General features: G+C 44.9%; 1 long non-coding RNA gene across 6 annotated transcripts in view; it reads left to right on the top strand.

The window, feature by feature from the left end:
• LOC106851190 (uncharacterized) overlaps window positions 1-13736 on the top strand; it is a 61937-nt gene that overhangs the window by 30603 nt on the left and 17598 nt on the right. For 4 of the 6 annotated variants that reach the window (XR_015806020.1, XR_015806021.1, XR_015806015.1 and 1 more), the window contains one exon: window positions 7447-7631. This is a non-coding gene — a long non-coding RNA (uncharacterized LOC106851190). The other 2 variants (XR_015806019.1, XR_015806018.1) reach the window with 2 other exon arrangements.

Below are 13736 nucleotides of genomic sequence, written 5' to 3'. Positions count from 1 at the left end.
CAGGGGGAGAGTAATTTATTTTTTTTCTTCCTTATAGAGGATCTTGATCTTTCTCTGAGGGGAATGACCTTGACTTGATAATGCAGCTAAACTGGGAAAGCTGTTTTGCTATTCAAACTGAATTTAGACTAGCTAAATAAATAGCAGGCAAAAGAACAAATCTTTTCCCTTAAATAAATCTAAGATATTAAGACCTGGCTTTGCAATGATTATAGTCTAATGCACAGCTTGCTGAGAGGTGGTATTTTCCTATGTCTCTAACCTTGAGTTTTCCATTTATCTCTGTGGAAATGCTTCCTTTTCACGATACATTTTGTGCATACAAAGAACAATTTAAAACTTACATGGCATGGTCAATCAGAGATATCTAACTGGCTCTTTGGAAAACATGAATTGTGTGCTTTTTTATTTTTTTTTTGTTAATACAAACACAAAACAAGTCAGTGACACCACATTAATCATTCAAGCCTATTGGAAAGTCTCCAAGCACCAGCTGAGTTAAAAAAAAAACCCAACAACTAAACAAAAACCCCACATGCTTTGATAAGAGCCAACTGGGAATGAGATTCCTTTTTTCCTCTAAGTTTCAAAAAGAACAACAACAAAAAAACAATTCGAAGAATTGGCAAGCAAACAAATTGAACTATCATGGCCGGTTGTAAGGGCCATGCTTTGGCTCTAGAGAAACAATTCATAAATATTCATTAGCCTGGGGAAACATGAAAAACAGGATTAGACTTGTTCGTGGGAGTTCATCTTTAGGGTCAATGCTAGGGTGAAAGAGCCAAGACAGGCAAATTGCAGTTTTATAACGTATTTCCCGGGACAGACAAGATCTGCAGTCTTCTCTCTTAAAAACAAAAGAAAAAAACAACCTCAAAAGACAGCAGAAAAGCCTTTTCACTTCCTCACACAGCAGAGATGCTGAATCAGCTCGGGCACACCCGGTGCTCCCCAGGTGCCCCGGGCCAGCTCTGGCTCTGGCTGTGTGTCCCCAGGGCTCTGAGTGGCCTGTCCCCAAGGCTGGCCTGTCCCCACACACCATGGCCCTGCTGCCATGCTGTGTTTGACACTTCTGAGGGTGCCTTATCCCATATTCATTGCTGGCACACGGGGTGCTCCCGGGGCTTGGTGCCTGTGGTGTGCCGTAGCTCTGTACAGAAATTGGGGTTTTACTGAAGGAAAATATCCCACGGTTCTGAAGCTGGCAGGGTCGCTCCTGGAGTCCTTCCACACAAAGTCAGTGCACAGCAGAGAGCTAATGAGCTCCAAAGGCAGATAGGATGGGAAGAGTCCACAATGCTTCCAGGAACCACCCCCAGCTTGCCAGGGGAATGGAAAGCTGTGACCTCTGGCAAGGCAGCCAGGAGCATGAAGATGTCCATATGCCACCTGTCCCAGCTAGAGCTGAGATGAAGAGAAGTGAGTCTCAGGGAAATGCAGCCAGGTCCAGATGACAACCCAGTACTGCAGGACTTGGAGCCACTGCCTTCCTCTGCTTCCAGGGAAAAGGCTGTTCTTGTGTTTGCTCCTGCATGCCCTGGTTGCCTGTTTGGAAGGTGACATTGGTATCGCCTGTTGCCAAATGTGTGTGTAGTTCCTTAGCAATTGCTCTCTGCTGCTGGGATGGATGGCTGTGTGCTGCCATCAGACACACACTGGCATTAGCAGCACCCCTCAGTGGAATCTGTGTGAGCCCCTGTGCTCACAGGAAAAGAAAAATCAGCCCCTCTGCTTTTCCCTCCATTGCAGCACGAAAAGTTAATTGTGTTTTAATGCCTCTAAAGCGAATGGATATGGGATTTTAGTGACTTTATCCATCAACAGTTCAGGACAGATACACCACTTGTGATTTCTACACTTAGAATCTTACAATCATGCAATCGTATCAGGTTTGTGTGTCATGGTTTTGATAGCAGGGGGGTTACAAGGGTGGCTTCTGTGAGAAGCTGCCAGAAGCTTCCCCAGTGTCTGATAGAGATCAGATCTGCCACTGGCCAAGGCTGAGCCCATCAGTGGTGGTGGATGGTGGCAGTACCTCTGGGACAACAAGTTTAATAAGGGCAGAAAAAACCAAATCCCTGCAGGATTGCAGCTGGAGTGAGGAGGGAGCATCTGTGAGACAAACAGCTCTGCAGACAGCAAGGTCGGGGAAGAAGGAGAGGGAGGAGGTGTTCCAGGCACCTGAGCAGAGATTCTCAAGCTCCAGATATCCAGGCTAACACCCACCCAGCACAGCATGAGGAAATTTCATCTTGTCTTGTTGCTGTTTACTTAGGAGAAGAGCTGAAACCCTACCTGGTTACAGCCTCCTTTGAGAGAGGGATAAAATCTCTCCTAAACCTCTTCTCCTCCAGGCTAAAGATCTCCAGTTCCCTCAGTTACTCCACATCAGACTTGTGCTCCAGACCCTTATATTGCCCAGGAATATGATCCTTAAAACCTGGGAGCTGGGACAAGGTATTGGAGCCTCTGCCGTTGGACCAATAGCTGGAATTGCAAAACACCTCACAAAGTGAGGGTGAGGAAGTACAGTCTAAGAGTCTTGCCAGAAATTGCACCAGTTGTGTTGACAAATAGGGCAAAGATGAAGCTGAATTTAGGAAAACTGTACCTATTAATATTTTCTGCTTTGCTATAAGTAAAAAAAAGGTGGAAGTAAATTGGTTAGTCTGCAGGATCCAGCTGTTTAATAGCAGATTTCCCAGTTCCAGTGGGAAATTCTTTGCCTTGTGGTGCTCAGGACACTGTAATATTGCCTTACATTTTTGTTCTCTTCTATATCTGCACAGTCATTTCCTCCATCTTTGCAGTTACTTCTGTCATCTCTTGTGCCTTTTAATATTCCACAGTAACTCTCAGCAGAAGCACTAGAGGCTGAGGGGAAATTGGACTTTCTCCACTGGAGCCTCTTTGTGCAGGGTTTTCTGTTTGCTGATTACTATCTTGAACAAGCAGAATCCTGACAAATGATGGGAGGGAAGGGGCTGCTCCCGTTGAGCTTTTGTACCTTTTCCAGGTTGTTTTCCTCTGCTTGCTGGGTTACAGAGATACAATCACAAAGCTTTAATACTCTTGCTTTGGGGCGAGGGATTTCTAGCTCTGCAAGGTGGATTTCACTGAGCTTGCTGATGTGGGAAGGCAGAGGCTGCAGGACAAGCTGTGCTCTTCCCCATTACGATTAGAGCTCATCACCTGCTGGGTGAGGATAATGCTGTAAGGAGGGACCAGCCACAGTATGGCAATGCAAAACAACCCACTGCACTTTTATTAGAGAGGATTTAAAAGCTCCTCTGCAGTGGGTCATTCTGAGGCTGGGTTTTATACCAGTCCAGGTGTCTCACAGGTGTTTGGGTACAGGAGTCATGGGAAGAGCATCCCGACTCAGCCTGATGGGAGCTGCTGGTTTTAAAGGGCATACAGCTGCTGTTTTCCTGCCATGCATGGTCAGGCATTTCCAGCTACAAAACAGGGAGTCTGAGCCTCATCCCTCCCTGCTCCGTGCTTGCTTTAGTCTCTCGCTGTTTTCTTTTTCTTGCTCTGCATTGATACTTCCTTCACACTTCTGCTGGTCCACGATCACCAGCAGCCAGGGCATTGCAACTCTCTATATTTTAACTTAAAGTGAGTGGCATCTTTTCTCCTGGCAACAAACTGCTTTGCTTTCTTTCCCTCTCCTTCAATAAAAAGTGACAAGTGCTCCTTCACAGAGCAGTGCAATCAAAGGAGCCGCTCACAGAGAGCTGTCAGTGAGTTGTGCACTCTCTGCAAACTGTTTCACTGTGGGATTGCTTAAATAGAGTTCACATCCTTCCCATCTCTCTCCTTCGTGTGACAGTGCCTTGCACCCTTTCTGATGATATCAGAGGTTACCTCATCATGGATTATCTGAATAATCAGCTCTGGGTTTTTGAAACCATCTCAGAGGGATTTTCTGTGGCTCTGCAAAGTTCCACAATGTTATAGATGCAGCTGAGAGCTGCACCGAGGGCTTTGCTCCCTGTTCTGACACAGCAGCCTGCTAATTGCTGGGTCAATATCTAAGGAGCTTTTCTAACCATTCCAGGATGCACTGATGTGCGTCCTCAATGGTGGTTCAGGCAATCCCAGACACTCTTTGCATGGAGGGTCTCATCTTGCTGAGTGCCAGCGCTGCCTAGCAGCAAGGGAGCCTCTCAGCAATGCTGCAAATCAGTAATGTCTCTAGTTATCCTCCAAATCCCCTGGAGCCTGAGAGTTCACCTCTCCCATCTTCATCTCCAGCAGTGTTCCTCAGCACTGATGGGCATCTGCTACTCACTGCCTCAGTGCCAAGCTTTAGCCAGTGTGTGTTGGAGGCATCTTGGTTGAAAATGCTGCTGTTCCTGGTGACAAGCTGCTGAGGCTCTGTCACCCAGGGCAGCCCCACTCTCAAAGGGAGTGTTTGTCAGGGCCTTTGTTACTTTTGGGCTGCAATGGCAGCCTTTGCAGTGTGGCAGCCTTTTCAGCAGAGACATTGATGGTGGATATGGCTGATCCCCTTTGCTCACCACAGTGGATATGGGCAGGGCACAGCTGGGGTGTAAGCTTGACATTAAAGGCATGAGTTAACTCCACTCAGGGTAAGGCTGCCTTTTGTAACCTGGCCTTGCAGTTAGGAAGGGGAAGGGCTGCCACAGCCCTGTGTGCTGGCAAAACCAACTCCTGGTGTGGAGATGATGGCAGGAGAGTTTGGCACTATTGCTGATGGAGGATGGAGATTTCAGGGATGGCTTTTTGGACTCATGCTTAAATCTGAGTCCGGCTACTTTCCATTAAATTTAATTTTGATTTGTTTGAACCAAGTGCATTTTAAGATGAGATTTAGAGATCAAAGCTAGTCATCAAGAATCCCACCTTTATATAAGCAGCCATTTCATTTTGGTCTGTTTCTAGAGATGACCCAATAGTGTGCTCTGGAATCCAGCATTTCTAGGAAGGCATTGCTCTCAGTATTTCTTTGTTTTGTTTTGTTTTGTTTTCTTATTTGTATCTACAGTATTGGCATAGTTTAATCCCAGCTGGCAAGTAAGAACCTCACAATCACTTGTTCACTCCCTGCCTTCCCAAGTGCGATGGGGAGAAGACCTGGAAAAAAGTTAAAACTCGTGTGTTGAGATAAGAACAGTTTAATAATGAAAATAAAGTATAATAGCAATATTAACAACAACAATAATAATAACAATAACATGTTACTGTTGTTGTTGTTATCATGAAGAGAAAATAGAGAGTGGAATAAAAACCAGGATGATATTATTCCAAGTGATTCACAGTACAATCTCTCAGCACCCACAGATGGATGCTCAGCCTGTCCCCAAGCATCAATCAGCAGCTTCCCCCAGTTAATACACTGAGCATATGGAATATCCCCTTGGCCAGGTCAGGACAGCTGTCCCAGCCGTGCTCCCTCCCAGCTCCTCATGCACCTGCTCACTGCCAGAGCATGGGACACTGAGAAGTCCCTGCTTTAGAGTAGGCACTGCTTAGCAACAGTTAAACATCACTGCATTATTGACATTATTCTCCTCCTAAATCCAAAGCACAGCGCTGTACCAGCTACCGAGAAGAAAATTGACTCTATACCAGCTGAAACCAGGACAAATATATTTTAGTGAGTTATTACCTTCATTGTTAGGTTAGTTTTTTTATGCTGCTAATTTAAATGAATATTGCTTTATCGAGCATAGATGTGCATTGGTATGAGCAGTAGAAAGCTCAGAAAACCACTTTGCAAGGATTCTCCTTCTGCTGCTGTGCTAATGAAACCGAAACATTCTTCCTAGCAGTGGTCTGTGCAAGATAGCTGGACTTTTTACATTTTGTAATTAGTTTCTAGATGATTATCTATTAATATTTCATGCTTGATTCCATGCCAATGTCTGCTTTTGGCCAAGGTCTCTTTTGACCATCTTATTTTGCATATTAGTACTAAGCCTCTGAAGAAAACACTGCTTTTGCTGAAATCTGGGAGATTGCACTTGCTGAGCAGACTGGGGTAGCAATTTGGGAACTTCAATAATTACTCCTTCCTTACCAAAAGTCTGCTTATACAGCACATAAATGTGAACTAACCTTTAGGAATCCTCTGCAGCTCTGACACTTAATATCAAACTTACACTTTGCAACAGGACAGACGATGTATAATTTATGAGCTAGTGAAGTATCTTTAATTAAACCAGTATTTTCTAAATTTTGACTGAATTTAATTCTAATCTAACAGAAAGAAGCAATCCGAGTCCAGCTGAGGTTTTCCTTAAATACCACCCTTGTTATCTGGGAGACTTTGAATCAAGTAAGATAGATGGTTTTAATTTCCATGTTCTCAGTGTAACACTTGGGGTCAATGTTTGCATACTTATCATAGGCAGTTTACCACTGACAACCACTGTAATTGTTCAACTTTTCCTTGGTGAAGACCTGATTGACTATTATGCACTGTATTTATTTTGTCTCACTCTAAAATATAGATGATTGATTATTCCATTATTCTATTGACCAAGGCTGTAACAAGGTGTGACAAATACGTGCCATTACAGTCCATAACCAGCTCTGGAAGGTGGTGCAGTCAGGTAGGAGAATTTTAATGCACACGAATCTCTGGAAAGCCTTAGCAAACTTTCAGGACACTATTTAAAAGATGTTACCTGAATTAATGGCCTTCATTTCTGCTAGGTACTTGCTAAGGATGAAAAAAGAAAATAACAGGTCCTGATCTGAAAAGCTTAGAATATGATTGAGAGTCCATGGGAGTCAAGGGAAATTCTTCCAATGAGTTGCTGGGCTTTGGCAGGGTCCTGAGGGCAATCCTTCTGTTTATTTCACTGCAAGTTGTGTCAGCCCTGAAAAAAATGTCCATTTTTTAACTGCATTAAATGTGCAGAGAAAGATGTGTCTTCTGTCACTGATGTAGCACATTAATGTGAATTATATACACATATCAAGGGGAAAGAGAAAAACCCTGTATTTTAAAGCTCTTTATCTGCAACTTGGTATTTGAAATGCACAATTTAATTATCTTTGAACTTCTTTGTTCCTTCTTAAAATAAAGAATATTTAATTTTCCTTTTAAATATCATGCATTGATGGACACAGCACTGGGGATTGTGGCAACAAAATAGTGTTGAACCAGTCATTGGAAATTAGTATTAATAAACAATGCATTTGCTAGCAGTCTGTCATATTAATTAGTCTTCAGAATGTGTCAGTGCTTTTCATTTGTATTTACCATTGCCTGAGCTTACTGCCAATTAAATACATGTTGTTATCAACTCAACTTGCACGTGATTACATTGGATTAATGTGGTTCTTTCTTTTGATCCACTATAATTAAAAATCAGAGTTGTATTTTAAACAAGTGTAAAAATATAATCAGTTTGTATATGCGGCTGCCTTTTTCTTCTAATATACTTTAATAACATTCACCTCCAGTTAACAGCTGTGGAAGCCCTGGGACCTGTTTAGCAGCTCAGAGGAGACTGCAGCATTTTGGAAGCGCTGGAAGAAGCCCCTAGCATGTCCCTGTCCTCACCTTCTGTCCAGATGTTTTGGATGGTGCTTTGGAGTGGGACCTGTGACCCTTCAGCCCCCAAATCCTTCATAAGAACTCATCAGATGTAAGCTGAAAGAAAATACTGCCTTAAAACTCCATATTGTTTCCCTTGAAGCCTGATGGCTGCTCCATGCCTAAACCCTGGGGATGGCTGGGAGCACCACAAAGGGATGTGCTGTGCATCCTCCTTGTCCTGTCCCCCAGCAGCCACAGAGCCCAGGGGACAGGGGGACATGGGCTGGTGTAAAATGGGCCCCTGTGGCTGTTGGGAGGAGGTGAACACCTGTGTGACAGCCCCAGAATGAGCACTCTACCCAGTCTTGACTTTTGAGGCCCCAGTGTTTCACTGAGCTCGATTTTGGGACCTGCCACCCAGCAGGAGTAAGGAACAGACAAAATGCCACCACTCAAAGCAGAAGGACGCTGTTTCCCTTCACTTCTCACTTCTCTGCTGCTGACAGACAGGGCTCACCCAGCGGAAAGGCTGGAGGAGGCTGCTCCTCTGCTGGAGCAGATAGAAGTAATTAGTCAAATCACTGCGGCGCAGAGAGGGAAGCTGGCCCATCTCCTCTGTGCTGCAACTGACACATTGCATAACAACTTCAGTAAAGGGGGATTTTTTTCCCTCTCCTACTTTGAGCAGGGAAACAGAGAGATGAGTTTTTCAAAAGGCCACCAAGGCTTTTGTTTGAGAGCTTTGCCTTTCAGGTCTCCTAGGACCACTGAGAAAGTCGTGACCTGAATAAATGTCATCAGCAGTCACTCTGGGAGGGATGGAGACCAAGAGTGTTTCTGCCTCTTGAAGGAGCATAGCCATGACCTGGTGAGCAGATGGCAGATAGCTGGTGACTTGTTATTCACCAGCCTGATCGTGAATATCACTACCATTTATACCATTTATATCACATACACCCCAGTGGTGCTGGATCCTGTGGGAATAAGGCAGTCACCCCCTCGTCCATAGCAGCCATGTGGACAGTGCACAGCAAGGACATGCAGAAGCACTCCTGGCTGGAAGAACATCTTCCCAGCAAGCAGAAACAAAGACAGACTTGCTCTCTTACTTTTTGCCTCACCTCCAGGCAGTGAGGAGCAGTCAGTGCCGTGCCTGCTGAAACTCGCTCAGCTCAGCTGAGCCTTGCCCACTGCTGTGCTCCATCGGCTGCCACTGCGAAGGGCAGAACTGCAAGAGACAGAGTTTGCCTGTCCCACCATTCTCAGAGCTCCCTCCGAGCCCTCCCTCACCCGTTCCCGAAGCAGAGGAGCAGTAACTAAGCAAAGAATTAAGGCTGAATGAGTGGAAGGTAGTGAAATATGAGCCACGCCTTGCTGGCCCCTGGGTAAGTAACACACAGTGCTCTGCTGAGGTAGTGCTCTTTGTGCACATAATAAGTAGTGTTCCAGTGAGATGAAACCTCAGGCTCCTGATTCAGCTGATATTTCTGGCAAATTGTTGACCTATTGCAGTTTATTCAGGATTTTTCTTGTCCTGGTAGAGTGGCTCTAACAGTGACAGATTTGTCATTCTGTTTCTAACAAATATGCAGCTTTTGTGACTCTGAAACTTGTACCTTGAAGCATCCCAGATAACAATTGCTTCTGTGCTCCACAGTAACACTCTATGTTTATAGGCAAGGAAAAGAATTAATTTAATATTAATTAATAAGATTTAATATAGCCACTGCTAGCTTGTGTCATAGAATAACTTATAGGGACAATTTTAATTTCACCTGACATTTTTATTGATGGTTTCTCTCCTGGGCTGGAACCAGAGGACGGTGTGGCTGCAGCCTGGGCAGTGAGAAGGGCAGCCCTGCTAACAAGAAGTGGCTGTGGGGAAAGGGTTCAGGAGAGCCACTTGTCACCTGGAAAAATTTTCAAGGAGAAAACAGGAAATGTAAAGGAGAAAGCAGGAAAACGGCACTTCTTTCGGTTCACCTTGAGAAGGAACAACTGCAGAAGCAATCTCCTTGCCTGGGTGTGATTCAGTGGGTTTGATGGATTAAATGCTGCTCTTTTAGAGTTTTCTCTGCTTTATCGTAGCATGAGCAAAAGGACATTTCTTATGTCACTTCAAAGAGGAGATGTGTCAAATCATAGAGCACTAGGCTAGAAGTGACCTCAAGGATCACCTGGTCCAACATTTCTTGCCAAAGGCAGTGTCAGACAAGATGGTCCATCACCCTGTCCTGCTGACTCTTAAAATTGTCCAATGTCAGGGAATCCACCACTTCCCTGGGGAGATTATTCCACTGGCTGATTGCTCCTACTGTGAAAAATTTTCTTCTTGTGTGTAGTTGGAATCTTCCCAGAAGTACTTTGTACCCATTATCCCTCCCTTTTCCCTGTGACTCCTGTGAAAAGGGAGTCTCTGTCTTCTTTGTAGCCACCCTCTAAATAGTGGAGCATGGCTATAAAGGCCTTCCCTAAGGCTGCTTTTCTCAAGGCTGACCAAGCCCAGTTCTCTCAGCCTTTCCTCTCATGGCAGCCCTTCCTAGTCCCTGGCTCACCTTTGCAGCCTTTCTCTGGGCTGTTCACATCCTTTTTATGTCACAGGCCCAGAACTGAGCACAGTATTCCAGGTGTGGGCCAACTAGTGCTGAGTAAAGTGGGATAATGACTCCTTTGTCTCTGCTGGTGACGCCCCTGTTGATGCCACCCAGCAGCTGCAGTGTCCCTTTGCTGCAGCCATGCACTGTTCACTCATGCTGAGCTTGGAAGGCAGTGACAAACCACTGCTGCCTTGTGCTTTGACACCTGTTAAACCCAGCAAGAGGCTCTGATCAAATCCCTTCTCTGAGAGTTGCTAGAAGGCTTTTATTAGCAGTGAGATGCAGCCTGCAGGGACCTGTCACACTGATGTTTCCCTGACAGGGGTCAGAGATCAAACACACTTCCTCAATGATGTATGTCCAAGTTGTCTTTCATGTCCTTTCAATATCCTTTGGCCTCACATTTCATATCACATTAAGGTTTTTCCAAAATACTCATGTTTAAGATGAAACTCAGCCTGGAGCTTGTACCAGCCCAGAGGTGTTCACTGGCCGTTTGGGGTGTTTGCCCAGAAGTCAGGCAGCACATCCTTGGCTGCCATGGGCTGGATCTCCAGTGCAGCTCAGCCTGCATGAGTGAGGATGCTGCAGACAGCTGAGGTCTTGGGAATTGCTAATGAAACCAACTGCTCTGCCAGCAAACTATCCTGGGTCCCCCCACTGGCTGTGTAATTAAAATGGGGACTGTATGGGTGTGAAGTTAATGCTGTATACATAATGTATCTCTCCCAAGGTAAGCCTTCACATCTGTTCTCTGTAGAACTCTAAGTGCAGGATATAATTGAGTGAGAAATAGTTTGAGTGGAAAGCAGTGCTGTCCACCAGCAGCTCAACCCATGCCTCACTGCAGAGAGCAGTGAGTCTAACCAGCCAGAGTTAGAGCTGGCATAAAAACAGGCTGGAGGCACTCCTGGTCACAAACATTCATGGCTTAGTTTTGTAATTTTTCTACTTTGTTTTGTCATTGAGGACAAAGAGAAACTTCAGCCTGTAAATGCCACCGGTTCTCCATTTCACACTGACATTCCCAGGGACAGCAGAACTGCCCGTAAAGCGTCTGTCGCCTAATGAAAATTGGAAAAAAACCTTCCAGGTTTCTGCACAGCTCTGTCACTCGTAAATAAATTGTTACTTAACTCTTGCCTGCCCACCTCCTTCTGCTGCTGGAGCTGAAGATGGTGACAAACTTTCCCCCAAACTGCTGCTCTTCTGGGTGAGGGAGAGCTGCTGCAGTTCAGGGAGAGCTGCTAATGAGAGCGAAAAGAGGGGGAAACACCTGTCCAGGCATTTTAGGACTGGAAGTGTCTGCAAGTGCATTTGTGGAGTCAGAAAGGCTCACCCAAAAGAATTGCAGCTGTAGACAAAATATGAACCACCCACCCAGGCTTTTCTTCCCACCTCACCTACTTTTTATTTTTTTGCTAAATGTCAGTTTGCTTGTCAGCCTCCGGCTGGGGTTTTCATGTTATTTCCTCACTTCTTTCAGTAGGATCTCTTTGCCAGAGAAGGAGAGAAATGTCATGGCATGACAGCTCCTCTGTCCCAGCTGCAGTGTGAGTGGGGGCCTCTGGCAGCAGCCAGCACACAGCACCTGGACAGACAGACAGACAGACAACTGCTGATGGGGTGAGCAGGAACAGAGAGGTGTAAGGGCACCTGTCACACCCAAATGCAGCAGCTGGTGGATTTAAAAGTAAATTGTTTAAATTTGGTGTCTGCACTTGGGTGGTTTCTCCTGGCACTATGTGGGATGGTACCAGATGCATCCTTTTCTCTCCCCCCATCACACCCCAGCACTGACTCCTCAATACCTTGAGATACATTATAATATCAGGTCATTTAATGGTTTCTAGTATATGTATATCTAATAATATTTATTGCTTATAATAATTGTATGTAGTATATTCATATGTGCATAGAAATATATATAGCCACATATAGCCCTCTAAAAGACCTTTATATACTTATGTTTATATGAGATATTTAATACATATGTAAGTATAATATATGATAATATAATATACATGTGTATACATATATTTAGAAAGGTGTTGTACATGCATATGCATGTATGTATATATAAAGACCTTTTAAAAGCTAGCTAAGTAGCTTATATACATATATGCACATAAATATACATATATATGCACATGTTTTAGACATTAAAAAGCATTGGAGTTTAGATATGTAAATACCTTTGTATATAAACACCTGAAAACCTTCTATATCTATATGTCATCTATATCTATATCTAGAGGATATAAGCATGGCTCTGGTGCTTGGCTCAGCTGTGCTCAGCAGTGCCCGTCTCACCTGCCTGCAGGTCTGGGGGAAGTCCCCATCTCTAAAGGCTGCTGCTGCTGCTGCTGCTGCAGCCCTGCCTGTTCAGGGAACTGTGACTAAGTGCCCAAAACACCTTTGGCTGAGCTTGTGCCTGAGCATTTGTGTTTGTTTCTCTGTCCCTTGATGCCATTCTATAAGCAATGAGATTTCAATTCTCCCTCTGCCACTTCTCTGAGCATTTCCTGGCATCTGTCTGTGTTTAGACCTGATAAACATGGAGTGTGCTGCAGTCTGTCCTGTGGGAGATGCACAGGTGTGCACACACCCAGGGCTTGCTGTCTTGCCACTGTTAATTTTCCCTCTTGTTTTACTGGCAGTATCTCAGCCTAGTCCAAAAGTGACTCTGGAGAGTAGCTGAGGACAGGGCAGAGCCAGATCCTTGCTGCAGGGCCAGCAGGGATGGCTGGGTCTTTGGAGAGGAGAAAAGGGATGCTTTGCTTCTCAGCTGCTGGATCTGACTCGAAATCTTCTGTTTAGTGTCTATAGCACAGATACTAATGGCTTGTTTATCATCTGCAGCCTGGTTTACATCAGGAGAGGCTTAGGATTCAGCATTCCCTTCCCTTCTGGTTACAGGACTCAGTGGGGCTTGCAAGTGCTGCTGCAGTAGACTGAGGATGGGGCAGTACCTGGAAAACTCAGCTGGGACACACACACCTGGGCAGCTCAAGGCAGTGCAACATTCTTCCCTACACACAGCCAGCCAAAGCTGCTATGTTGATTTTGTGCTCCCTGGAAAGACTTTCCTTTTAGCCTTTTTTTTTTTTTTTTTTTTTTTAATATCTCTGGCTTGAAATTTATAAAGCGCTTGACCACCCAAGGAGCTTTGCAACTCCACCATCTGCATCGTTGCACAGCAAGCAGGTCCCCACCTGCTCCAGATCACTTTAAAAGGAAAAAACTTCTAGCAAGGAACTGGAAGCAGAATTGGATGAAAAATATCTTCTTAAATAGACTGAGAATTAGCAGAATCTAAGTGGCATAATGAAAGAAGCTTTGGCAATAAAGTGAGCTGTGTGAATAAGTCAGGAAGGGATGGATGAAAGGACATATGTTTAGATTTAAACCTTGGAAAGACAATTCAAATGCACAACTTCTACAATCACAGGGCATGAGAAAGACCAAGGAGAGCAGACTGGAGGGCTGCTGGCTCAAACCACAGGGCAGGAGTATAGGGACAGGTTATGTGGCCTCTTCCTGAAAGCAGGAAAAATACTGGCTTTTGGATGAGGAGGAAGATTTGGAGCATGGGCTAAAGGCAGCATGGGAAAGGG

The sequence above is a fragment of the Sturnus vulgaris genome, chromosome 11, assembly GCF_052056855.1.
Source record: "Sturnus vulgaris isolate bStuVul1 chromosome 11, bStuVul1.hap1, whole genome shotgun sequence".
In the NCBI taxonomy this organism is placed as follows: domain Eukaryota; kingdom Metazoa; phylum Chordata; class Aves; order Passeriformes; family Sturnidae; genus Sturnus; species Sturnus vulgaris.
The sequence above is the reverse complement of the archived record's forward strand: the minus strand, read 5'-3'. Positions and strand labels throughout refer to the sequence as shown.